Source organism: Macaca thibetana, chromosome 3 (genome assembly GCF_024542745.1).
Source record: "Macaca thibetana thibetana isolate TM-01 chromosome 3, ASM2454274v1, whole genome shotgun sequence".
Lineage (NCBI taxonomy): Eukaryota > Metazoa > Chordata > Mammalia > Primates > Cercopithecidae > Macaca > Macaca thibetana.
In genome coordinates, this window is record NC_065580.1 from 92,944,076 (window position 1) to 92,971,811 (window position 27,736).

The following is a 27,736-nucleotide window of genomic DNA, read 5'->3' on the forward strand; positions in this document are numbered from 1 at the left end:
TGAGACCCAGAGAAGCTACACAAAGAATAGAATCACGTACTGATAGACACTGGAGGTATCTGCCCTAATGAACCAAAGCCAAAAAGAGTTAAATGTTGTATTGTAACAAAGAAAATATTTGTAGAAGAGATCCAAACCCAGATCTCCTGGCTCCAAGCCTGCTGTTCTCTCTAGTATCCATCCCACCCAGAGGCTAAACTGAGGCTACAATTCACAGCTGCTGAACTTGACTCTCCATGACTTTTTCTCCTAACCCCAATGTGAACTGACCCCTTAAAAAGAAAAAGAAAGAGATGCTATAGTTGAATGTTTGACATATCACATGTAAACATGGTGATAACAAAACTAAGGTATTAAATGTGAGGGATCCTGAGAGAAATATGGATATGTCAGCTTTCATGTGATAGCAGTCCCCAGAAAACTTTCATGTCAAATTTATATGAAGTAAATTCTACGGTGAATAAAGAACTCACTATTTTGAGGAACTCCATAATAAAACCTCCTGTTAAAAATTAAAAGAATTCTTGTCAATCAAAGAATAACATTCCAATTTCTCTCTTGACAGTTTGAATGTTCATACCCAGAGATTTCCTAAGGCAGAGCACAATTGCACATACTAGGAAAAATGTTGGAATTTGGACAGGACTGTGAGGTGAACGGAAATAAAACCTGAGACATAGTTTAGATTCATTCAACAATAAGAGCAGGTTTCCACACTGTGAAAATGTATGTCGGTCCTGCTGATTTTGTTTTCATCTCAACCATGTGAATGATGTTGCCAATAAGATTTTTAGTTCTATCTTTGAAATGCAATTATTCTGCCTGTTCCCATGGAAACTCTGGTAGGTTGATTACAGTAATGGCCCTGATTGGCCACACCTGTCTTGGACCCTGGCACTGCAATGTCAACAATCCTGGGCTAGCTTGCTGGAGAATGAGAGCCAGGAGATTCAGTACCTCCTTTTCCACCCACCATTGCAGTAGCTGACAGCCACCCAACAACCAGACATGTAAGGCCATCCTAAACCAGCCAGCCCCCGACTGATTTGCCAGCTGACTGCAGACCTTAGCCCAGGCTATGTCCTTCAAGACTGAAAGAACCACCCAGGTTATCCACACACTCACGAGCTAAATAAATGATTATTGTTTTAAGGCATGTAGTTTGGGGATGGTTTATTTTCACAACTAACTGATACAGAAATCAACCATAATACATTCCTGCAAAGAATTAGCTACTTTGGGAGCATTTTCTGCTTAAATGGACTGAACTGTTAGCATTGGTGGTTGATATTCCATCCTTCATCTGTTTGAATGTCTTAGAGACCTATAAACTATGTAGTCTGAGCATAAATAATTCTGCAGTATGGATATATTCACATGAAGTTGCTGACATATGTTTGGCAAGAACATTGTTCTGGCAGTCATTAAAATGCAGAAAAAATAAAGTTTTCAGAACAAAGTGAACTTTTTGATGAATAGATTTGACTACACACTCACTCTAAAGATTCAGTGATTTCTCTTCCAACATCTCATCAAATAATCAAAACTTTTCAGACAGGCTGTGATTACTAATAAAGTAGGGGTTTGGCAGCCTGGCCACCTATTTTTGTAAATAAAGTTTTATTGGAACACAGTCATGCTTGTTCATTTACATATTGTCTATGGCTGCTTTTGTGTAATGACGGCAGAGTTGAGAAACTGCAACAGATATTGTAACTCAAAAACCTAAAATATTTACTGTCTGACCTTTAAGAAAAAGTTTTCAAACCACTGCAGTATACCACAAATATCTTTCTAAAGTAAATTCATTAAAATAGCTATTATTAAGATACTTTCAAATTACAGTCTCAGACTTGACAAAACCTAACCAATCACATTGCAAGGGAGATATAGTAAAGAAAGGGAGGAAGAGGCATGTGGGGGTGTTGTCATAAAAATTGCAGGAATACCACCATTGTTGGGCCTATTAGATGGACTTCTGTCAAGCCACAGTTAGGTTATACAAACAGGTGAGCCAGTAGTCATAAAGCATTTACAACAAAGTCAAGCTCTACTGAGCTTTGCCCATCTGTTTTTCTGTAGCCCATTCATTAATCATATTCCTTATGAGTCACCCGATTCCTTTGCCAGAACCACAGTTATGTTTCAGGAATATTAGAACTCACAGCCAGGGAAGATAGACACTCCGGGCTTGACATTCACCTTTCAAAGTGTCAGCGTCTTTATAAAGTGACCACCAGGGACCGGCGCGGTGGCTCACGTCTGTAGTCCCAGCACTTTGGGAGGCTGAAGTGGGCAGATCACGAAGTCAAGAGATCGAGACTATCCTGGCCAACATAGTGAAACCCCATCTCCACTAAAAATACAAAAATTAGCTGGGCCTGGTGGTACAGGCCTGTAGTCCCAGCTACTCGGGGGGCTGAGGCAGGAGAATCGCTTGAACCCAGGAGGGGGGGGTTGCAGTGAGCTGAGATCGCACCATTGCACTCCAGCCTGGCAACAGAGCAAGACTCCATCTCAAAAAAAAAAAAAAGACCACCAGGTGCTCTCTCTAAAGTCGCTCCCAAATTGGACACTGTGACTGTGAGTTGGTGGTTGTGATGCTGCTTATCGAACAGTAGTTGTGGGAACTAGTGGCCCAGCTTCTGCAACTAAATGCAGTCACTGCTCAGGCCTGTGGACCACAGTTCAGCTCATTGGAGGGAAGCCATGGGCCTCAAGCTCTGGAAACTCTCACCCTACTGAAGGAACCAGGTGCCTGGCTGGTGCCTTGCTCAGTGAGGCCACAGAAGGGAAGATGACAAAATGGTATGCCACCAGAATGTCCTAAAAACAAGACAGGAAGTTTGTCTTGGCAGGAAGTGATTCTGTACACTCAAGTTATTAGCAGTATAATTCTGGGTGGTAGAAATGCCAGTGGTTTTTTTTTTTTAATTGATGCACATTTTCTGCAGTGGTATGTATTAATTGCGTAAAAAAAAAAAAAGAAAAAGAAAAAGAAAAAAACCCTGGCTGGGCGCCGTGGCTCACACCCGTAATCCCAGCACTTTGGGAGTCTGAGGTGGGCCGATCACGATGTCAGGAGATTGACACCATCCTGGCTAACACAATGAAACCCCGTCTTTACTAAAAATACAAAAAATTAGCCGAGTGTGGTGGCGGGTGCCTGTAATCCCAGCTATTCGGGAGGCTGAGGCAGGAGAATGGCGTGAGCCCCGGGGGCGGAGCTTGCAGTGAGCCGAGATTGAGCCACTGCACTCCAGCCTGGGAGACAAAGCAAGACTCCATCTCACACACACAAAAAAAAATTCCAGAAATGATAAAAGGTGTTTTTCAAAGGACCCCAGTCCCATTTCTAAGGCAAATAATGGGACTGGGATCCTTTAAAAAACAGCTTTAATCATTTCTTCTTGGTGGGGGAAGACGGATTACCAGACTTTATAGCCTCACACTCCCCATTTGGAACCCTAACTACTTTTCACCCTTCAAATCTAGTCCTGATGCCTGTTTTTAAGACACCTCCCATGCACAAAAGCATTACTGGGTGATTTGCCTTAGGCCCACCTCTTTCACCCCAGGCCCGCTCTGGCCAAACCCTTTGTTTGGGAACAGTTTGATTTTGCTATGGCAAGGACTCCAAAACCTGCCTTGCCATTAGGAAGACCTGAAGGAGTTGAATGCAAAATATTATTTCCTGGGGTCCAGACCAGTTTAGTAGCTGCGGAGCAGGATCTGAACTCCCCAAGTGTTTTTAATGATCGGCTCCATTTCGGACCAGATCCTTGTGGAACTACTGCCAGCATCTGGGTCTGATCTCACTGGGAAGGTAACCCCAGGTTCACACTGGGCCTTATGGAAGGCAGCAAGATGGACACGGCAGAGAAATCCATGGATTACCTCTTGTTCATCGCGTTGATTTCTTTTCTCCAAAACTGTTTTTCTTCTTTTAATTTTCTTCATTGGTTAAGATCCTGAACCCTGAAACCATTCTGCCTATGTCCAGAGCTTGCCTCTGCCACTTTCTAGTTGTGAGACTCTGGGCAAGTTTCTTAACCTCTCTGTGTCTCAAGCTCCCTTATCTGCAAAATAAGGATCCTAGCAGTATGTACTCCATAGAACTGTCAGGAGGGTTAGACGAGTAAATATAAAAAGTGCTTAGAAGAGTGCCTTGCGTATGGTAAAGATAACTAAAGGTGGCTATTTCTTTTTAATCATTGTTTGACATTTTTTGGCCTATTATGCTGTCCTAGAAGCTCTTGCCTTGTGCCCCTTTCTGAGGGAAGTGCAGTTTCCTTTGGGCACCGTCACCTGCTCAGAGAGGGAGATTTAGGATGGGCTTGTCAGTATTTATTCAGATACAAGGCCTAACATGGCATGTAAGTTATGAGGGCAATATTGTGCCAGTCAGCACCTCACACAGGCACAGGACAGAGGTGTTGCAACACAACTGCACGGGGCACCTCTGGGTCCTATCATTGTGTCTACTGCTGGTGACTAGCGACAAAGCAGTTCCACCTCAAGACCAGCATACGTAGAGGCTACCTGACCCAGATCACACTCTTCTTTCCCATCCATAGGGTTGACTGTCTTAGTCTATTCTGGCTGATATAACAAAATACCATAGACTAGGTGGCTTCTAAACAACAGAAATTTATTTTTCACAGTTCTGGAGGCTGGGAAGTCCAAGCAAGGGACTGGCAGATTCAGTGTCTGGTGAGCACCCACCTTCTAGTTCACACATGGAGCCCTCTAGCTTTGTCCTCACATAGCGAAAGGGACATGCTAGCTCTCTGGGGTCTTTTAGTAATGGCACTAATCTCAATCTTGATGGGTCTGTCCTGATGACCTAATCACTTTCCAAAGGCCCCCACCTCTTAATACCTTCAAATTGGTGATTAGGTTTCAACATATAAATTTGAGGGGCTGGAGGTGGGGCATGGACAAAACATTGAGACCATAGCACTGGCCATTTGGAAAATACCCAATATTTTAAGATGCAATTATCAAAACAATGGACCCAAAGCAATTGGATAAGTTGAGAAATTTTATCACTTGCCAAGTTTCAGTTGCAAGTGTGGAGTTTTCAGCTTAGTGAATTCCTTACTCTTGTTGATACTAAGGGTTAATAAACAACAATAGTCATAGCTGATCACAGAGAGTGGGGAGGAATAAAAACGACTTTCCTCCAAGGTGTCAACTCTGTACCTGGAGCGATTTGGGAGGGCAGAGCTCCAGAAACTGCAAAAAGCTGCCAGTGACAGTGTAAATGTAGTCTGTTACATGAACATAGTGACTGCTTTTTTTTTTTTTTGAAACTACATTATTAGCAACTCACAATGAATCAGTTATTTTTAGTCACCAATCATGAGTCATCTATTCCCAGATTAGCATTAGATACTTCACCTGATAATTTAATGAGCACATCTCATAAAAATAGCACTACTATCTATATTTGTGCTATTTTCTAGTGTCACCTTATGTTTAGTGTTGTTAGCATTTACTAGATGTTGTTAGCATTTACTAGATGCCCTCCAGGATAAATAAATGGTAAATGGTAGAGAGAATACCCCCTCTAGGCATTCAGAGTCAGTTACCGAGGTGGAAAGAGTGGAGGAAGTCAAGTGAGACCACCTGAGTATAAGGCCCAACTATAAATTTTGTGTCTCTTTAGGCACATGTCTTAATCTGAGATTGCTTCTTAAACCAGGAAAAACAGCCACCTTATGGAGGGTAGCAAAGAAATTAAAGATCATAAGTGTTCCATTGCTCCCCTGCATTTCCCAACCACGCCCAGCTAGGCAGGGCTGGATGACTAGCCTAGCCAATGGAAAATGAGTGGAAATGATGCTTCACTTCCAGCTGAGGCTGTGAAAAGCCCATGTGTGATTACCCCATCTCTCTCTCCCCTAGTCCAAGAGACTGAAAAGGCCACAGTTTTTCAGATGGTACAGTTTTACAAGATGGGGACTCCTCTTTTAGCTTGGGTCCCTGAGTGACTTTGTGGAGCAGAGCATTCACCTCCCCCTCACCCTTATGGTCTCGTAATGAATAGAAAGCATGAATAAGAAAGTCTTTATTGTGTCAAGGGATTTCCAGGTTACTTCCTCCACTCAGCATAATGTAGGCCACCTTCACTAATAACTGGGGTTGTTTTGAGGTGGTAAAATGTAGCAGTAAAGAACATGGTTTCTGGGGTCACACTGTCTGGATCTGAAACTGAGCTCCATTATTCATTAGCTTTTTGATTGCCCTGGGCCTCCGTTTCCTCACTTACAACATGAAGACAATGTCTTACATGATTGTTCTAAATATTAAATCAATAGAGAGAAAGCTCTGAGAGCAACACTCATAAGTGTTATGGGTGAAAGTGTATACCCCCTTAAATTCTTATGTTGAAGTCCTAAACCCCAGTGCTTCTGAATGTGACTATGTCTAGAGTTAGGGCCTTTAAAGAGGCAGTGAAGGTTAAATGAGGTCATATGAGGGGGCCCTAATACAATATGACTGGTGGGTTTTTGTTTGTTTGTTTGTCTGTTTGTTTGTTGTTTGAGATGGAGTCTTGCTCTTGTTGCCCAGGCTGAAGTGCAATGGCGCCATCTCGGCTCACCACAACCTCCACCTCCCAGGTTCAAACGATTCTCCTGCCTCGGCCTCCTGGGGAGCTGGGATTATAGGCATGGACCACCATGACCAGCTAATTTTGTATTTTTAGTAGCGATGGGGTTTCTCCATGTTGGTCAGGCTGGTCTCGAACTCCTGACCTCCAGTGATCTGCCCACCTCAGCCTCCCAAAGTGCTGGGATTACAGGCGTGAACCACCGTGTCTGGCCATGACTGGTGTTTTTTAAGAAGAGGGGATTAGAACACAGACCTAGAGGAAAGGTCAGCGAAGACAGGGAGAAGATAACCATCTACAAGCAGAAAGACCTCAGAAGAAATCAAATCCTGTTCGCACCTTGATGGTGGGACTTCCAGCCTCCAGAATTGTGAGGAAATGCATTTCTGTTGTTTAAGCCATCCAGTCCATCACACTTTGTTATAGCAGTCCTTGCTAACTAATATGGTAAGTACTCGATAAACAGCAGCTACTATGAGATACATTGCGAAGCACATACTAGATATTCAGTAAATATAAGTTTACTTTTCCACCACTCTCTCCTTTTCCCCTGGACTTCCCCAGGGTGATCCTCAACCCTGGTGGCACATTAAAATATCTTGGAGAAATGTGAAAAAGTGTCAAGCCCACGCTGCACCCCCAGTTTCTCATTTACATGACTTGGGTGGGACCCAGCACTGACAGGCTCTTATGCTCATCAGGTGAGTCTAATGTGTGCAGCCAGGGTTGAGAACTACTGTTCCACACTTGGCCTCAAATTGATGCTTACCTGCTTAATACTCTAAGGTTTTCCCAAATCTGGTAACAACAAAAACAGGGTGTGAGATTCCTGTGAGCCAATATACTTTCCTAGCTCCAGGAAGGTGGCATTCAAACCACAAAGGAAAAAACCAAGGCTGCATTACGCTGACATGACAGCTGGGCTGACAGTGTGCATTTTTTACTCAAGCCATGGGCAGAGCAGCTGATCTCTGCAGCATTTAACCCATCTGCTGCAGGGAGGGGAGAGGAGGGACCTGAAAGAAATAAAGTTCAGAGTTTTGGTACTCAAGACACCCAGAACTTCAGCTGCCTTCCGTTCTGTTTATTCCATTTGGGTTGCAAGAAACAGGAGCTTGCTTATGTGGGCCCAAATAAAGAGGATGGGATAGGAAGGTACAATAGGTAAGCTCATGGAAATGGAAGGTCCTGAGGCTAGGCCCAGCACAACCACAGGAAGAACACCCCTGGGCAGCCAGGAGCAGAGAGGACTTCCTCCTCCCCCCAGACTCCACACGACCTCTCTCATCTGTGTGCCTTTGATCTAATCATTGTCTCTCTCAACTGGTTTCACTTGCCTCCTCCTCTGGCTTGCTTTTGCCAAGGCATTGAGATTCCTTGGCTCAAATTCCTACCACAAATTGGTGGCAATATTTTACTTTTGTTCAAATCAGCTCACTAAAATTTGATGATCTCTGCTTTTTTATTTGAGCTGGAACACCTAAATTATAGGTCTTTGATCAACCAACAAATTGGCTAGCCTCAGATTAGGAATTTACTCCTGGTCTCATCATCTATGGATGAGGAAGAAAGGCCATAACACGGAACCACTGGAAGTACCAACTGGGACACGAAGATACTATGGATACTGGATGTCATACAGTCATGCATTGCTTAATGGTGGGAATACATTCTGAGAAATATGTTGGTAGGCAATGTTGTTATTGTGTGAATATCATAGAGTGTACACAAACCTAGACAGTACAGCCTATTGCTCCCAGGCTACAAATCTGTGCAGCATGTTACTGTGCTGAATACTGTAGGCAACTGTAACACAATGGTAAGTATTCATCTACTAGACATACCTAAACATAGAAAAGGTACAGTAAAAATATGGTATTATAATCTTATGGAACCACCACTGTCTATGTTCTATTGTTGACCTAAACATTATGTGGCACATGACTTTCAAACAGGTGGTTGAGCACAGCTAGAGTATTCTCAGACTCACTCTGAGAAGGACAAACAGTAAAGACAGGATTTTTGCAAAAGTATTTCTTTGCAACTCTACCGCAAAAAACTATTAGAACTAATAAATAAATTCAGTAAGATTACAGGGTAAAAAATCAATATACAAAAATCAGTAGCATTTCTATACATGAACAAGCTAGCTAAAAATGAAATTAAAGAGGCAATGTCATTTAAAATAAGTAAAAAATATAAAATTACCTGATAATAAATTTAACCAAGGAGATGAAAGACATCTACAAGGAAAGCTACAAAATACTGATGAAAGAAACCAAAAAGAATACAAACAAATGGAATGACATTCCATGCTCATAAATGGAAAGAATTACTATTGTTAAAATCACCATACTACCCAAAGCAATCTATAGATTCAATATAATCCCTATCAAAATACCAATGTCATTCTTCACAGAAACAAACAAAAAAACCCTAAAATTTGTGTGGAGCCACAAAAGACCCCAAATAGCCAAAGCAATCCTGAGCAAAAAGAACAAAGCTGGAATCATATTACCAGGCTTCAAAGCTGTAGTAACCAAAATATCATGGTAGTGGCAATAAAAACAGACACATAAACCAACGGAACAGAATAGAGAGCCCAGAAATTAATCCACATATCTACAGCAACTGATTTTTGACAAAAGTGCCAGGAATACTTGCTGGGGAAAGGACAGTCTCTTCATAAACGGTGTTGGGAAAACTGGATATCCGTATGCAGAAGAATGAAACTAGACCCCCCTCTTACCCCATACAAAAATCAACTCAAAATGGATCAAAGACCTAAATGTAAGATCTGAAACTATGAAACTCTTAGAAGAAAACACAGGGGAAATGCTTCAGAACATTGGTCTGGGAAAAGATTTTCTTTAATAAGACCTCAAAAGCACAGGCAATAAAAGCAAAAATAAGCATTATTATTTTAATTATTATTAATAAGGATTATAACTATTATATATAAACTATATATGATTATTAATAAGGATTATAATTAGTAAGGATTTATATCAAACTAAAGCTTTTCTGCACAGCAAAGGAAACAATTAACAGAGTGAAAAGATAATCTACGCAATGGGAGAAAATATTTGCAAACTATTCATTTGATAAGAGATTAATATTCAGAATATATGAGAAAGCAAACATCTCAGCAGTAAAAAAAATAAACAATCTGGTTTTAAAATGGGCAAATAATCTGAACAGACATTTCTCAAAAGAAGGTACACATATGGCCAAGAAATCTATGAATAAATACTGAACATCACTAGTCATCAGGGAAATGGAAATCAAAATTATAATGAGGTATCATCTTGCCCCAGTTAGGATGGCTATTACCAAAAAGACAAAAAATAACAAATGCTGGTAAGGATGCAGAGAAAGGAACTCTTATATACTATTGGTAGGAATGTAAACTAGTACAGCCACTACGAAGAAGAGTATGGAGGTTCCTCAAAAAACTACAAATGGAGCTGCCAAATGATAGTCCCCACTCAGAAAGATTAACATGTGTTCTCTATAGGGACCCAGGGGACTGGGAGCAGGGTGAACAACCACATCTAGGAAGTAACTTTCTATCAGCCTATCCAAGGCCCATGAGTCCTAGGGGTCAGAAGTGGAAACTGGTAGGAATGTTGGCTTGTGCATTCTACCTAAGGAGGTGGAGTCCCAGGGGAAGAGGTTAGGGGGTGTCAAAACAGGAGAGGGGGAGACAATGAAGGGGATCAGAATAAGCCAATCAAAGGAGAGCTACTATCAAAATCAGGGAGATTGTATTCAGAAAGGCCCAGGAGAACCTAGGAAAGCAACTTCAAGAGAAAGGTCTAGAGAACGTGATGCCATCTTAGGAAAACACTAGTTATGTATGACTTTATCTGTCCTCCAACCTTCCTTCTGCTTCAATCCTGAAAGTACAGAAAATGTGGCTCACAAGATTTAGCTAGCTCGAGGAAGAGTAGGAATATCAGACACAGAAAGAAACAAACCACCAATTTTTGCTCCTTCTGGGTCACTGAGGGAGGGGAAGAAATTCATGTCTGAATTGAAACTACTTGTGACAAAGTCACTGGAAGATTTCTACCTGAGAATGACCAGAAAAGTTGTGATATTATTCTGAGTTTTCATCAAGGAACAGGGGGAAGGTAACCACATTGAACAGGTTTTAAAGGGACAGTGGGAAACAAAAATAAAATTGTCTTTCTGGTTCTGTCCCATAAGTACTGCTTGTTCAACTGATGAGTTATATACAGATGGGGTTAAGGAGCAAGGGGTTGTGGACAAGACAAGTTAGAAGGAGAAGTTACCAGACAAGTTACTGTATGTATTAAGTATTCCTTCATTTAAAATCAGCTCCCAAATCCTTGTGGTTATTTCCAAAGAATCCAGTCCCTCCCAGAAACGAGGCCTTCTTAGGTGAATGACTCTTGATATTTGTGGTCCAGTTCTACATCAGTTCACTCATTAGCATGTCAGATTCACCAACAGGACCTGAAGTACCCACCCACTGAATTGACCAGCCTAAACATGATTGATAATCTTCCTAGAATGGTCACTTTGGTGGCCAAGGTGACCAGACACATTCATCTATGATCCACCTACAAATGAGTTAGAATTCCAAGCTTTTTTTTCTGTTTCTGGCCACTAATTTCCAAGAGCAGTCAGCTGAGCTATGCAAACTCTACAATTCAACTGTTGGGCAGAGCTCCTGCTGAATGGGGAATGCTTCCTTATATCTCATGGATTAGGAGAATGGAGGCAGTAAGTGGCCACATCACATTTCATTTCTAAGTTTATTAAACAACAGCAAATGACTTCTGTTAGAGCCCAGGCAATAAAGTTTGTACTACAGAGCATACAAAGGTAAGACAACCTCTCCCCATAATGTATTAATCTTACAATAAAGAAGGCAAGATAATGGGACCATCCCATTCCAAGAGGAAGGAAAGGCAGGGAGTGCAGAGAAGGGTTGAGATGACTGTCTGGGAAGTTGTGACATTTGAACTGGCCTTGTATGGGTAGCATTTCAATAAGAGATCATGGGTGATGACGGGGGTAGAGAAGGCCATTCCAAACCCAGGGGACTTGCCACCATGCCTGGTCTACCCTGGGGGTTTTTCCTCAATGCCAAGACAGTGGAGATTAAAAAGTTTCATTTCCTGTGCAAAGTCTGTTCCATTTAGGAGTTGCCTGTAGTGCTCTTTAATTGGAGGTGGGCAAGTACAAGGAGTGTTCTGGACAATTAGTACCAATAGAATAGCCTGGGGTATAGGCGTCTAGTGGGAATCTCTGCTTTTCTCTGTGGGCTGTTGTTATATATGGATTCTTAATTTAGGTCCATGGATGGGTATGGAGGGTCATGAATTTTTGAAATTGAAAACAGATTTTTAAATATTTTGGTAGATTTTGGGGGGATACTGGTTCAGAGATTTCACCAAATTCCTCAAAGAGATCCATGACCAGGAAAGGTTTAAATCACATAGAGGAGGAGGAGGAGGAGGAGAAGGAGCAGAAGGAGGAGAAGGAGGAGAAGCAGAAGAAACAATGCCAAATTAGGTTGGCTTGAATAAAATAATTACAGTAAAGGAGAAGCATGTTAGGTCCTTTTTGACTTAGAAATGTCACAGACTCAGAATATTCCCTTCCAGAGCATGACCAGGGCACTAACTTCAGAAGGTCTGGTCTATCTAGGAAAGATGGAACTCTACCGAAAGCAGGGATGGAAGTAGGAAAAATAAACAAGAATAGTTTTCTCATTTTCAGCTTTCCCATTGTTAATCCTGTGCTTTCTGACTACTTTCTAATGGTAGAGCAGGGCTGTCTCCACCAGTGGATATAGCTTGAGGCCACTGGAAGTCCCACCAGCCTCCAATTTCTTCCTTTGGACTTGTCATAATGACTAGGATCCCAGGGGAGATCCTGCTTTGTTCTAAGGCAGGAACGACAAGAAGGCTTCAACTCTCACAGAACTCTGCTCTGCTTTTTGTGGTTGCCTATAGTGCTGTATAAAGACAGATTCTAGACCAAAACTGGGCTGGAGGTAAGTTTTTGCCTTGTCTGTTTAAAAAATTCTCTCCAAAGGCTCCTACTAAAACCCAAGTGCTTTCTGGGGAAAGTAGATGATGATTCCCTTAGTTTTATGTGAATAAGGATTGATTGGTTTGAATAGCAGGTTCTCTCACACAAGTCCCTGAGGGTGAAGCCCAGGAGGGCCTGAGCTCTGGCAGAGAATGTAGAGGGGAGAGGGAGAGAGAAAGGGCAAAGGGAGAGAGAGAGGCAGAGAGAAGAGAGGCAGGATGCACTTGGGGATACTCTGGGAGGAGGAGAGACACTCATCCTTATCAATCATGACATACAACCAAGACAAATATTAGAAACTAAGGATTTGGTTGGTGAGGATTTCCTGACTGTTGTTAGAAACATAAATGGGCACAGGGCTGCTAGTCTCTCCATAAACATTATTTGCTGGGCAAAACTTCACCATGACTCACTACTCCAGCAAACAGCTCCAAGAACTCAGAAGGAATGCTCACATGCCCTTCATACAGGTAACTGCTCCAAGGGCATGCTCTGTAATTTCTGCACATTAAAACCTATGGGAAGCTTTTCAAGGATCCCGATGCCTGCCTCGTCCCATGCAACTTAACTCAGTGATTCTTAACCCTGGCTGTGCACTGGAACATCCCGGGGAGCATTTTAAATTATTGATGCCTGGATTCCTCTTGAGAGATTCTAATTTAGTGGGTCTGGGGTGCAGCCTGGGCTGTTTAACAGCCCCCTGGGTAATTCTAATGTGCAGCCAAGGTTGAGAACCACTGCTTCGGAAAAATCTGGCAGGAAGAGATTCTGATTCAGGAGATCTGGGGTGAGAACCCAGGAATTTATATCGAAACAACCTTTCCAAAGCAGGAGACTATCTCTACGTGGTACAAAACATTAATTTGTCGATTCAGGAAAAGCAGATCAATCTGATTATCTGGCTTTTTGTAGATATAACACCTGGTTGATTAATTGAATTTTCTCCTTTTCAAGTAATTACTTTAATATCCTGTTCAAAGAGCCATCACACACTATTAACTTGGGCATTTTGATTGAATTGACTGCTCCATCCCATCGGTGCCGATCATGTCATCACCCTGTATCCCTAGGTGCAGCACAGTGCCTGGCACACAGAGGATGATGAAATATTAAGGGGAGCAAAGCCAGTAATTACCTAGGGATCTTTTAAAACAATCTCTTGGTCCTATCCTAAATAAATAGAAAAATTTGGTATGGGCCAGGAATTAGACGCATCAACTATGAATAAAAAGATCAGGTTTTTTAGCCAAAATAACCAAACCAGTGTGTGTAAACTCCATCTCTCTCTTTCTCCGATGTCACGCTCTTCTTCTTCAAGTGGGGGAGGAGAAGCCTCTGGCAGCCTGGCAGATGGGGTACTGCATAAGCCTCTCTCTCCTTATCTTCCTTTCCTAAACTAATCTCCTAAATGAACATGTCATATCCAGGGAGTTTTAGGGCTTGGAAATTTGCAGCTCTCTGAAAAATCCCTCCTTGGCTGACCAGTGGGTTCCTAAGGGGAAATCCCTTAGCATGTCCACAGGCTGGCTGAATAGCACCCCGGAAAAATTGAGCCTGGTGGATCTTCTAAAACAGCAGCAACAAATAATGCCTAGCATATCTGCAGCAAATTTAACTGCTGGGGATGGACCAGCCATGAAATGCTTCATGGTCAGTCCTGGTCATGGGGCCAGGCAAGTCACAGTGACCCTGTGAGCCAGTCAGTGCTGGACGTCATCACACCCTCAGGCCTTCTGTCCACCGTCCTGTGGATGTTTACAGTAGGCTTGGTGTTCCCAGATGTGCTTGCTCAGATGTTTCTTTGGGTTTTGCTAATTACGACTTTATTGAGAAAATAAGACCTTATCCTAAGATGTTTAATTCTCTTGAAACATTTTAGACAGGAATTTGATACTTGAAGGCTTTGCTTTATGCAAGGTTGTGTTTTTTTTTTTTTGTTGGTTTTCCATATATTCTTTGCAAAGAAATTGGTCATTTACATTTAGGAAAAATCTGCTCCATTCTGAGAAGCCCTTCATACCCACGGGAGAAGCTGCTGTGGCTCTCCCTGTCTGACTGTCTTTCCTCGGCCAGGTAATCTTCAATTTTCCCTCAATCTTCCCTACAGTCCGGCACATAAAGGAGTACACCTGGCTCAACAGGGGCCTCTAAGACCTGCTCCAGGGAAGTTTCATTGATTTGGATTGGTCAGTGCCTGTGCTGAACCGGTAAATATCATGACTAGCATCCCTGTCCACTTCATTCCTCCATCCAGACCTGGAGCCATCTGACCACCACCTTCCACTCAACACTGTCCTGTGCTCTGGGATAATCCCAGCCAGGAGATGCAGGGATTTCCAATATTTTGTCCAGCCCTCTCGAGATCAGCATCAGCTCACACTTGTTCCCAGCCCAGCTCTGATCTTGCAGTCCAGCTCTAGTAACTAACTTTCGGTCTTGCTTCTAAAGCAAGTTCCCACACTGTGTTCCTGCCCAGCCAGCTCCCAGACGGGGGTGCGTACCCAGTGGATGTGCCTGCCTGGGGGACTTGGCTGAGTTCAGGTGCTTCACAGACCACCATACACCTAGAAGGGAACAGAGATTTTCTCTGGTCAGCAAGAGTTAGTATGGGATGAAGAGGGATGTGAATATTGGTAAGGAAGGGGGCAGAGTAGGGAGAAGGAGGAACAAGGAGCAAGGGAGCAAGCATGGGGGCTGGCACAGTGAGGGTCAGGGCATGAGCTCAGAAGGGAGGCTGGTGAAAGAGAAAGGTTGCCACTTGTGGGTAGGGCCAGACTTGCAGTGGACAGATGCACTTGGAGGAGTTAAGGAAATCTAGTCCCAGTTATTGAATCCTCACCTGGGCCCTTGTGCCAACTCCCTGCCCTGGTGAGCTGCTTGGCCGCGTTCCCTGCTAGAGCTTGGGTTCACTCCTTTCCCATCAGTCACCACTGTTTTGGTCCTGGGGTCCAGCTCAGGAAGCCACCCTGACATCTGGAATCTATTTTCTGAAACACACTTCCTAGATAGTAAGAGGTACAGCAAGTGCAAAAGCCTAGGGGTAAGCATGCACTTGGCACATTCAAGGAAAAACTGGAATAGAATGATCCAGGGCAAGGGATGAGAAATGGGATAAAAGAGATAGTCGAGGTAACACTGCATGGAGCCTGCTGTGGTTTAGATATAGTTTGTTTCCACTAAAACTCATGTTGAAAACTTGATTCCCAATGTCGTGTTGGGAGGTGAGGCCTAATGGGAAGTATTTGGGCTACAGGGGTGGATCCCTCATGAATGTCTTGGTGCTGTTCTTGCTGTGGTGAGTTCTTGCTCTCAAAAGACTGTATTAGTTTTCAGGGAAATAGATTTATTCCCATGATGTTGGGTTGTTATAAAGCCAGGATGCCATCATCCTGTCTTCGCATGTATCCACTTCTCCTTTGACCATCTCCTACTATGTTGTGATGCTGCACAAAAGCTCTCACCAGAAGCTAGGGGCATGCCCTGGAACTTCTTAGCCTGTAGAACCATGAGCTAAGTAAACCTCTTTTCTTTAAAAATGTTCAGTCTCCAGTATTCTTCTATAGCAACACAAAATCGACTAAGATAAGGAATCTGGATTTTACTTTGAGTGAAATGAAGAAGATAATCGCTATTTTAAAAAACTCACAACACTTGCAAGCTAAACAGCTAAGTTGATGAAGGGTGAGCAGAAAGAAACTGGTCAGAAAAACTGGGATGTAGTCCTGGTTATATCCATCTTTGTAACCAAAGCGTGATGCAAAGTTCTGTTTCCCCTACACCTGTCTCAGAGTCCTTCTACCTAGAAGCATCCCCATCCCCAGAAGCAAGCCCTGGTCCTTCCCCTCTGTCTGCTTTGCCTATGTGCAGTTAGGTCTTGCCTTAAGTCATCAAGTATAAAAAAATGTTCATGTCCCTCTTCTCCTTAGCCTGGAGAAGGGGAAAAGAAAGAACCAACAATAGTCCTGGTTAATAAGGCCTCTTAGGATACGCACTTTGTGTGGAGAAGGGGAGGGGAGGAGAGGGTACCAAGAAGGGGAAGACACTGCTACCTTTAGATGAAGGGGAACCAAGAAACTAGCATGGAAGGACCACTTCTCTACATTCTGTCTGTCTGTCTTCTCTGCCTCTACCCACCACCATGTGCTCCATGTGTGGAGGACTTGGTTCATGACCTATTGTCAAACGCAGTGACTCTGACTTTGTTCATGACAGGGAACCCTGGCCTGATTCCATAGAACATGCACTGGTCGTGTCTGTTTATCCTTCCTAGCTACCCATACTCCACCCTGTACTGTATGATGACTTTACCTTAGACCTCATCTGGCCCAGAAGCAGGTGATGCAGTTATGGTTGAGATTCTAAAAGGTCCTTGAATTTTAGTTATAAGTAATGTAGCCCTAAGAATAATCTTCTGTATAACAAACTTCTGTACAACATATCCAAAATCAGTACATTTAAAAGACAGCTTGGAAAGTGTGTGTGTGTGCGTGTATAAACACACATATATCAAAGTCCTCAATAAAAAAATGGGCAAAGGACACAAAAGACAAATAATAAAAGAAATACAAATGACTGAAACCCTTCAAAACCTCAGCCTTTCCAGAATTTAAAGAAATGTAGGTTAGAATATTGAGAGTAGCCAGTGAACATGGACAGTAGCCAGTGTTATTTAGAAAGTGGGAAACAGACTCTCTCAAACATTACTGATGGGAATGTAAATTCATAGGACCTTTCTGCAGGGGAATCTAGCAATAGGTAACAAAATTTTAAAAAGCCGTTCCCTAACACGACAACTTCACTTCTAGAAACTTATTCTTAAGAAATAATTGGACAACTCCACAAGGACATATGTACAAGGATTTACAGGAAAAGCAAGCCAAACCTCCACCATAGAAAACTGGCTAAATAAATTATGCTACATGCACACTGTGGGATATTCTTTAGCCACCCAAAATAATGGAAAACAGTATTTGTTGACATGAAAATGAGTGTACAATACATGAAGTGTGAAAGCTAGATTACAAAAGCATGCAATGTATGATACAATTTTTGGATACTCTATCTGCATTTCTGCATAAAAAGTCTGGAGAAAATATGTATACCAAAACTAAGTCATTATTGGTTTCCTGTGGATTATAGGATTTTAATTTTCACTTTTTAATATTTTTCTGTACTTCTTTGAATTTTAAATAATGAACATTAGTGACTTTTAAAATCAGATAAGACCGGTAATGTTGCAATGCTCTGGAAAGTGAAATGAAATACTCATCAGCAGATCTCAGTAGAAAGAAAATCTCTTTCTCTTCCATTCCCACCCCGCAGCCAATCCATCATGCCATACTTCGGATAGGATTACACTTCAACTCTCTCAGGCAGATGAGCATCTATTCTATTTTTAAAAGCTTCCAGAGAAAGAGGCTTCAAAATTTCTCTGGGCAATCCATTCCAGGGTTTATCAAATCCATCTGAAAGAGAAATTTTGCCTTATGCCTAATCCAAAACACTCTGTGCTGTGATTAAGCCATTGCTTTTCTCCTGTAACTTCCAGTGAAAGTAGGAAATGGTGACTGCCGTTTGTCCTAATCAAAAGCAATTATTTTCCAGAATATCTGAAATTATATACATCCTGCAAGTTAAACATACATGCATGCATACACACACACACTCTCAGGACTCTCTAAACAGGCAAGATCATACAAGCAAACATTAAATTCTGGGCCTGAGGGTTAATGGAAGTCGCCATGTAGAAAGCCCACCTAGGCTGTTCTGAATCACAGAATTGCAGCTGGAGCTTGTTCATCTCACTCGTTTCAGTGGTGGCAACATCAGGAACGCACCCTTCAGCAGGAACAAGGGCTACAGATGTTGCAGGAAGCTATCTCAGACTGTTCTAGTTGATAAGGAGGTATACCACTCCCAAGCCTTGAAAAAATGGAAGAGAACAATGGTTTGCTGGTGCTCCTGGCCAGTGTGAAGGATGCATTGTGACAGAAGCCTTTTTATCTCTGTGTTCTGCAACTGCTCCTCTGTCCCTCTCTCCTCCTCTTCCTAGTGTTCCCTCCCTCCCAGCTTCGGACTTCTTTCCTTCATCCTCTCCTGCTCCACATGTTGTCCTCAATGCCATCTCAGCTGTGTGTTGCCTGTTTGCTATGTGCTAGACACTGTTCTAAGAATGCCACATGTCCTCAGCTAATCCTCCCATCCACCCTGTTAGGTGGACACCATCATCTCCATTTAAAGCGGTCTCATCCAAGACCTCGCTCCTCTACTCGCTGGGCGCCAGATGGTCTCCAGAAGCACCCTCTGGAGCCACAGGGAGGTTTCCTGTCCCTAGAGGGGCAGGTGGGGAAATGTGCCCAGGAGCCTGCCATGACCAGGGACCAAGGGAGCTGAGCAGGGTGGAGTTGTGGAGACACCACAGGCTTTGGAGCCTGGAGCAAATGCTGTCATCAACTCCACCCTTATCCCTTGGACATTCATGCATAAGAGATGACCTCTAGTCACCGGAGTCTACAACTTTGAGCCTGAGGGCTTTTTCTCCCCAAGCAGTAAGCCACCATGACCCTGGGGCAGCCCTCCACCAGCGACTCTCAGGTGTTTGCGTGAAAGTACCCCAGCTCCCTCGGCACTTGAGTGGAATAATTCTGGGATGTGAGTTTTGTACTATTTCGCTTGGGACTTCGGCACAGTTGTACATAGCCGATACAAGCAGCTGATATAACAATGCACCCCTTTCTGATTGCCTTCGTTTCCTGAGTCACTTCCCACTGCTCAAAAAACTGCCTCCACTTGAGTCATCATCTCAGGTTGTCATCCTGGGAAAACCTAACTAAGAGTCTATGACGGACTTGGTTTGAATTTTGGCTTCCATGCTTTCATTCCATATGACATTTGACATACTTTAACTCTCAGAATATTGGGGTGAGGTGTTCCAGGGGTTAAATTTCTTTGCATTTGAAGTCCTGGTAAACAGGCAGTCAAGAAATGGCCATTCTTACTGTTGCTGGGAAGGTGATGCTGTTGCTATATGGTAGCTGTTCCTTTCCTAAATAAGAATGAAAAATATCTCCCCTCCTAACACTTCCGGAAACACCACCACGGGCTTGCACCTGGCTGCTCTCCAGCACCGTGCCAGGAAAGTGAAAAGCAAATGTGACCCACTGTGAAATCCTGCTATCAGATGTGTTCCTCAGAGTTCAGTTTCCATTTCAAAGAAACAAAATTGCAAGTAACTTTCAAAGAATGAGTTACCCCAAACTGTTGCGCCTACTTGATAATTAAGAGATGTGAATTCCTTCCTTGGGGAGAGTCTTTTAATGCTGTCAGAGTATTTCCATCCAACTCTTTATAAACACATTTGATTCTCATGTCTGATCCTTGTGTCTGGATAGGTTAGGTTAGGCTCCATAACAACCAACACAATCTCAGTGGATTAGCACAACACGTATGGACTTTTTGTTTGCTTTCTCATGGTCTGCTGGGGGATCCATGCCATGTTATCTGACCTGCAGGATCCACGTTGACAGAGCAGCCATCACCTGCAGCACGGCTGTTCATTATGGCAAAGGGAAAGGGCACTGGGCAGTGTTCTGCATGAGCAATCCAATGTTGTGCTCCAAAGCCTCATTCTCGTTTCCTCTCGTGTTACTGGCAGGATCTGTCACAAGGTCAGGAAGTTGATCTTACCATGTACCTGGAAGGCAGACAGCAGGAAAGAGTTGATGTATAGAAGTAGTGACTATCACTATATGATTGCATCCATTTTATTATGCAAAACATGAGAAATGGCAAGCATACATGCTTTTCTAAAGTCACCAGGGAGTCCGGGCAAAGCTAGGCCTAGAATTCTGGTGTGGTCTTTCTCCCTGAGATGTCTAAAGAAGACTACATTGTGAGACAATGAGAGTCCCACCCCATTCCTATCTCTTTCTCAAACACAACAAACTTTAATTGTCTTCATAATTGTTCTGTTGACTGGCAAGCTCAAGGGCAACGATTGACTGATCAATGATGGTGACTCACTGGCTGAACTTATGAATTGGGTAATAAAAGGATCTTTTAAACAGCAGGCACAGTAAAAGGAAGTGTGTAAAAGTGGCTTCTTCCTCTGGCCTACTGTCTTGTCCCCAGAACCAGGTGGCATCCTCCAGCCTGGGGGATGATAAAGCACTCAGTGCTATCCTCAGTCCACGGTGTTCTCCCTTGGATTGTTGAAGTTTCCACCCAGTAGTATCCCACAGCCTGCTCATATCAGCCTGCAAGAACCAATCGTATGCATCTTTTGCATCTTTTCTCAGCTTCACATTCAGGGAAGTCACAGGGGTGGCTTGAAGTCAGCCGTGGCAGGAGTATTTACACCACAGTAATTGGTGAAGCTATAAATCCAGCTTTGTTCTCCCAGAGAGCTGGTTGTTAAACCTGTCTCAGCATATCATGGCTTCTGCTCTCAGTTCGTCACATACAATTGATTTTTCCTTCATACTTTTGCATGGCTTGTGGGCATACCTGGATCCTTGAGGACTTGAGAGCTTCTCTGAGAAGGAGGGCTCTGCCTCAACCCTTTTTAAAGTTCTTCTCTTCCTGGGCATATACTTATATGGCACTTGGTATTTGCCTGGCATATTCTAATCACTTACACGTATTAACTCTCTGATCCTTCAAACAACCCTGTGAAGAAGGAACTATTATCTTACAGATGAAGAAACTGAGGCACAGAGCAAATAGGGAAATTATCCCAGACTCCATAGCAAACAAGCAGCAGAAACGGGATTTGCACCCGGATAGTCTGGGGCTCTCACATCTGTACTTGTAACCACACTCTACTGCCTCTCTCTTAGAGCACATACTAGAAGAATAGGAAGGTTTTAATTAATTAGAAAAATAATGTTCAATGTCACTTTTCTGAATATCCAATATCAGTTATGTCTGGCAAGCACATTGTTAAAAGTGGATTCTTGCCCTTGCTTCATATTCATCTATTGAATACTGGCTGCATGCCAAGCTCTGTGCTAAGTGATGAAAAGGATACAAGGATGACAGTAATATGAGAGAACATTTATTGTGCTTTTATGAAATAGGCACTGTGGCGGGTGCTGAAAGGGCTATAAAGACAATGATAATGACGGGTGATGACGATGATGGCAATGTCACCATTATTTGAATGCTTAATATGTGCCACACATTGTGCTGAGCACCATTGTGTTTCAACTTTGCCATGCCTTGTGAGACAAGTATTTGTCCTTCTGTGCCCATTTGGCAGTTGAGGAAACTGAGGCATGGGGAGGTGTCAGAAGCCACACAGCATGTCAAGGAGTTCACAATGGAAGCTGCTTCATCTACACTGTCTACAAGGCAGTAGAGTTAGACCCTTTGGGGTTTCTCCCTGTTGCCTGCAGGCATAGCTAAGCAGTTCCATGGATGTTCTAGCTCAGTTCTGTATACTTACTTTTTGGCCTCAAGGAGAGCTTTGGTGTTGTCAATCCAACATCCCTTTTGAATACAGATATAACAGGGGGAAGCCCAGTAAATCAAAAGTAAAATGATTTTTCTAAACTTTAAGAAACATGAATCATTAGCATTCAGAGGATGGCTACAACCAGCATAGATACCCTTGCTATCCATTGAGTTTAACATATGGTGCCAATGAGACCAGAAACTCATTAGGTACCCAAAAGAAGCTTAAAACCAAGGTGAGGACCTCTTCTTTCAACATATACCCCACTTTGTTACTAGAACCTCCCATGGGAAAATCTGCAATAGGGATAAAACTTTGAATTTAGAATTATCACAATTAACTTTGAAATTAAACATCACTATCAAATAGCTGGATACACTTTTAAACAAATATGGTAGAACTCGTATTTCTCATTTGAATATTTTTATTTTTAATGATGTTACCATTGAAGATTATTCTCTCATTCAACTGTGTTATCACTTAAAAATATTGATAGCTCTAATTTTAGAGTTGTTTTCTGGTTTAATCTAGGAAATGTGCAGAAAAAACAACCTAGTGTGTGTGCGTGTGTGCACATGTATTTGCCTGTGCATGTATGTGTGTGGCTATCACTGTGGAGTCCAAATTTCTGGTTCAATTCAATCAGCCACCTTACCGAGTATGCTTAGTTGTCCATGACTTTGTGCTCTAAAAGTAAAATCCACCTGCTACAAACATTGTAACCACAAAGGAGAGCCAAAATAACATGCTACGGGCTCTGCCACGCAATTCTAAAAGAATAGTTCCCCAAATGGCTTGAACAACAATGTCACTAGAATATGCAAGGTGAGTCCTTTGAAGATAAACTTGCTTATTTGTGTATTTTTTGTTTTGTTTTGTTTTGTTTTATTTTTGAGATGGAGTTTCACTCTTATTGCCCAGGCTGGAGTGCAGTGGCGCGATCTTGGCTCATTGCAACTTCCACCTCCTAGGTTCAAGCGAGTCTCCTGCCTCAGCCTCCTGAGTAGCTGGGATTACAGGCACCCACTCCCACACCTGGCTGATTTTTTGTATTTTTAGTAGAGATGGAGTTTCACCATGTTGGCCGGTCTGGTCTCGAACTTCTGACCTCGGGTGATCCACTTGCCTTGGCCTCCCAAATATTTGTGTAATTTTTTAAAGGGGATTTTTATCCCACTATTTCAAAAAGATTTGAAGCAGTCACTGACAGTTTAAATCAGTCACATTAGTTTATCCTAGCATTTCATATGACAAAATCTCTAGGAAATGCTTATTTTTGTTCAGATGAGAAGAAAAAAGACAAAGCCTTACAGTGAAGGGTGTGAACGGAGATATTTGGAGAGAAGAGATCATAAAAAACTTCATTTAAATATGAATTTAATACAATAAAAAGACATCACAAACAAATGGGATAAGGGGAAATTATTTTAAATCCTTGCCTTACATTATAGAACGAAACAAAACAGAGACAAGTGAAAGAGCTCAGTGTGAAAAATTACAATGACAATGACAAGTGCTGGCAAGGATGGAGAGAAACTGGAACACTGTTGATGAGAGTGTAAAATGGGGCAGCCACTTTGGAAGATAATTGGCTGTTTCTTAAAACGTTAAGCATAAATTTACCATATGTTCCAGCAATTCCACTCCTAGGTATCTACTTAAGAGAAATAAAATATATGTCCACACAAAATCTTGCACATGAATGTTCATGGTGGTCTTATTCAAAATATCAAAAGGGGCACACAACCCAAATGCCCACCAATGGATGAGTGAGTAACCATGGCATATCCATCAGTGGACTATTATTCAGCAATGAAAAGAAATGGCATACTGATACATACTGCAACATGTCTAAACCTTAAAAACATTGTACTAAGTAAAAGGACTCAGTCAAAAACGACCCTATATTTGTGATTCCATTTATATGGCATGTCCAGGAATAGGGAAATCCATACAGACAGAAAGCTGATGTTTGCCTAGGACTGGGGTTAGGAATGCAGAGTAGTCACTCAATGGAGCATGAGGTTTTTCTGGAAGGGGATGATAAAAATGTTCTAAAGTTAGATTGTGGTGGCGTTTACACAACTGTGTAAGTTTGTTAAAAATCATTGAATTGTATATTTGAAATAGGCCAGGCACAGTGTTTCACACCTGTAATCCCAGCACTTTGGGAGGCCAAGGTAGGCAAATCACTTGAGTCCAGGAGTTCAAGACCAGCCTGGGCAACATAGGAAGACCCTGTCTGTACAAAAATTAGCCAGGTGTGGTGGCACGCACCTGTAGTCCCAGCTAAATAGGAGACTGTGTTGGGAAGATCACTTGAGCCCAGGAGGTCAAGGCAGCAGTGAGCCATGATCACGTGACTGCACTCCAGCCTGGGCAGTGGAATGAGACCCTGTCTCTAAAAAGTAAAAAATAATAAAATAAATGAATTTATGGTATGCAAGTTATACCTAAATAACACTGTTAAAAGTAAGTACTAATACCTTGACTATCTTCTGTCAATCTCTGGTTCCCAAACTTACATTTAATGTGAAAAATAACAAAGGGATGATATATAAAGATTTTACACACTGTAACACAAAATAAAATAAAATACAAAGACTAAATTAACAGTAACATTTGCCATACATAAGGCAAAAAGTTAATTTACTTAGTTTGTAAAAATTTCATAGAAATCTGTAATAAAAACATAGGGAGATCTCAATATGTAAATAACAAAGGGCATGAACAAACTAGTTCACCACCCCTTTGAAAAATTACTAAACAAATGAAAATATATTCAACCCTAAGAATAATCAGAAAATGTAAATTTCAAGAGCTATAATTTTCACCAATTAAAACAGGAAATATATTTTAAGAACATTATTTCGTGCTCATCCGGGCATGGTGGGACAAATCTACTTGCATGCTGTTGGATTAAATATAAAGGAGGACATCATTTTAGAAATAAAATTTGGCCATTTGTCCCAGATACCTGAAAAATATCTACCACCTTCGGCTAAATAATTCCACTAGCTTAAAAAAATAATTTAGGATGTGGAAAAGACAATGTACAGAGATGTTCAATTGTGGAGTATTTTTAATAATAAATGATAGGGAACTACCTGTCTCATTATCAGAGAATGTTTAAGTAAACTCTTCAACATTCATACCAAAGAATACCATTAAAAATGTTTGTGAAGAGTTTATAATAATATGGGAAAATACTTGAGTTATCATATTCAGTAAAGAAAAAAAATCACCAGAGTACAAATTGTTAAGTGAAAAGAAAAAAATCACATCAGGATACAGGATCATTTCAATTAGTAAAAAATATGTAGAAAAAATGCTGGAAGGAACTACAGTAAAGTATTAACTGTCACCACCTCTGGGTAGGTGAGATTTTCAAATATTCATTATAATAATATTTTTACAGTCATAAAACATAATTTAATGCTTTTTTTTTAAAATGGAACTCTTCAAAGCAAAAGACCAAAGGTGGGTATTCCAGAATAGCTCATTGCCTATGTCTCTAAGGTCATCATAACCTTACCTATCAAAAATCTGCCCTGGGTGAAGTGTCACAATGATTTGGTATGATACATTAAAATTTAATACACCAAAGAGAATGCTGTACTCTGTATTGTTCATATGCTTTTTAAAACAACTAACTGCTAGATTGGCAGCAGTAAGTTATTTTGCAAGAAAAAGTTAGCAAGCCACCCACCAACTGGGGCCATCCAGTATTATCCATGGCCTGTATTTGTTGCATTTGATCATAGCCTAAGAGAGCAATTACTGTCTACCATATATCAAAAGCAACCCTGCAATTAAGTCAATTCAGGCCCATAGTCAGTCAATGCAATGAGACAAATAAGATTCATAAAAAAACAGTCAGTTGGCATCATATGAAGCAAAACTGATGGATGGACTGAACTTCTGAGTTTTCAACTGATTTGCATAGTGCTCTGAACACTAACTGGCAGCCATTTTGCTTAAAGTACAGACTGTTTCCTGTTACACTATTTCACCAGAGCCAATAATAACTTTTTAAAAATCTTCTATAATTATCAAGGTACCAATGTTTATATTCCAACTGACAACCACCCAAGGTGCAGCCTAAATGAACTGCAGGAATTGGAGGGAAATGGCCGCCTGCCTTAGACCCAGCAGAAATCTTTAAGAAAATAGGCCTTTCAGATTTGACTTCTAGAAAAATAGCAAAGGGGCAGATTCTGACAAAATCTATCCAGCTGAAATCAGCTATAATTCCCAGAGCTACTTCCCATTACATATTTACAAATGGCTATTACAGCCCTTAGTAGCCACAAAAGTTTCCTTGGAACCCTGGAGACTGTTATGTTGTTATGGTTGTTCTTCTTCCTTTTTGTCCTTTCTGCCTAGAAATACTTATTAGACTAGGAACATCTGTACCATTAGACTCTCTAAAGGAAGTAGGGCATGCCACCAACCCAATGTGGCCATCAAATGCTGCCCTGGAGGTGAGAAATCCTAGGGTCTGGTCTTAGCAATTTCATTTACAATAAGACTTTGGTTAAGTCAATCCTTTGGGCTCCTGGGCACTGTGTAAAAAATGGAAAGTTTGAAGAGTTTCATATTCAGTAGTTTGGCAAACCAGATCATCTGAAATTCTTCCATAAAATATAAAACAAAGCAATAATTGTTTGAAATGTATAGTTAACATCACAAGAAAGTAAAGGAAATCCTCAAAGGACAAAAAAAAAAATGATTCACTCAGCAGGAAGACAGAAGATGAGGCCTTGGGCCCTTGAAGGGTAGAAAATCAAAAGGCAGACACTCCCTTTCTCCACCCCAACTTCATAAGTTAAGTTAGATCTTAAAAAAAACTACCTGCACCTTCAGGGAAAAGGTAAATAACAGCAAAAACAAGAACAAAACTGTCACATGGGGCAGTGGCTCTGGGTCAAAGGGGAAGTAGTCCCCCAGAGAATTAGAAACTTCAAACAAATACACATGCATTAATTCATCGAGTATTTATTGAACACCTATTAGTGCCCATCTGTAAGCTAGACATTGAACATAGAGCAGTGAACACAGCAAGTAAGCCCTGCCTTGAAAGAGCTTATATTCCAACAGTGACGACAGACAAGAAGCAAACAAAAAAGATAACGTCAGGCAATGATGCGTGCTAAGAAGAAACATGAATAAGGGTAAGCCTGTTAATAAGTGACTGGCTGGGCTGGGGTAAAATTTTATATGGTTTGGTGAAGGAAGGACTGTTAGATAATAATGTAACATCTGAGTATGACTTGAAGGAAGTGAGAAAGTGATCCATGCAGGTGTTTAGGGGACGTCAAGTACAAAAACCCCTACAACAGGCCTGCCTGAGGAATAGAGAGGTGGCTGGAGCAGAGTGAACCAAAGAAGAGAGGAGAAAAGAGGGTCACAGAGACAGCAGAGACTCAGGCCACAGAGGACCCTGTGGGCCGTGCAATGACCTATAATTTATGTTAAGGAGATGGAAAGACCTTGCAGGATGAGTTAACATGTAGAAGGCTCACTCTGAGTGCTGTGTGGAAAACCGACTGCAGGGGAGCAGGAGAGAAAACAGAACAGCAGTTATGGATAATAGG

At 41.8% G+C, this 27,736-nt stretch overlaps 1 protein-coding gene and 1 long non-coding RNA gene across 2 annotated transcripts in view; one reads left to right on the forward strand and one right to left on the reverse strand.

Annotated features, from left to right (window-relative positions):
* The window catches only part of NUP42 (nucleoporin 42), a 1,164,542-nt gene that overhangs the window by 428,149 nt on the left and 708,657 nt on the right, over positions 1-27,736 (forward strand). The gene's annotated exons all lie outside the window — the stretch shown is intronic.
* The window catches only part of LOC126950045 (uncharacterized), a 28,374-nt gene continuing 20,620 nt past the window's right edge, over positions 19,983-27,736 (reverse strand). The window contains exon 2 of the long non-coding RNA XR_007724042.1: positions 19,983-20,378. This is a non-coding gene — a long non-coding RNA (uncharacterized LOC126950045). The remainder of the gene's footprint in view (positions 20,379-27,736) is intronic.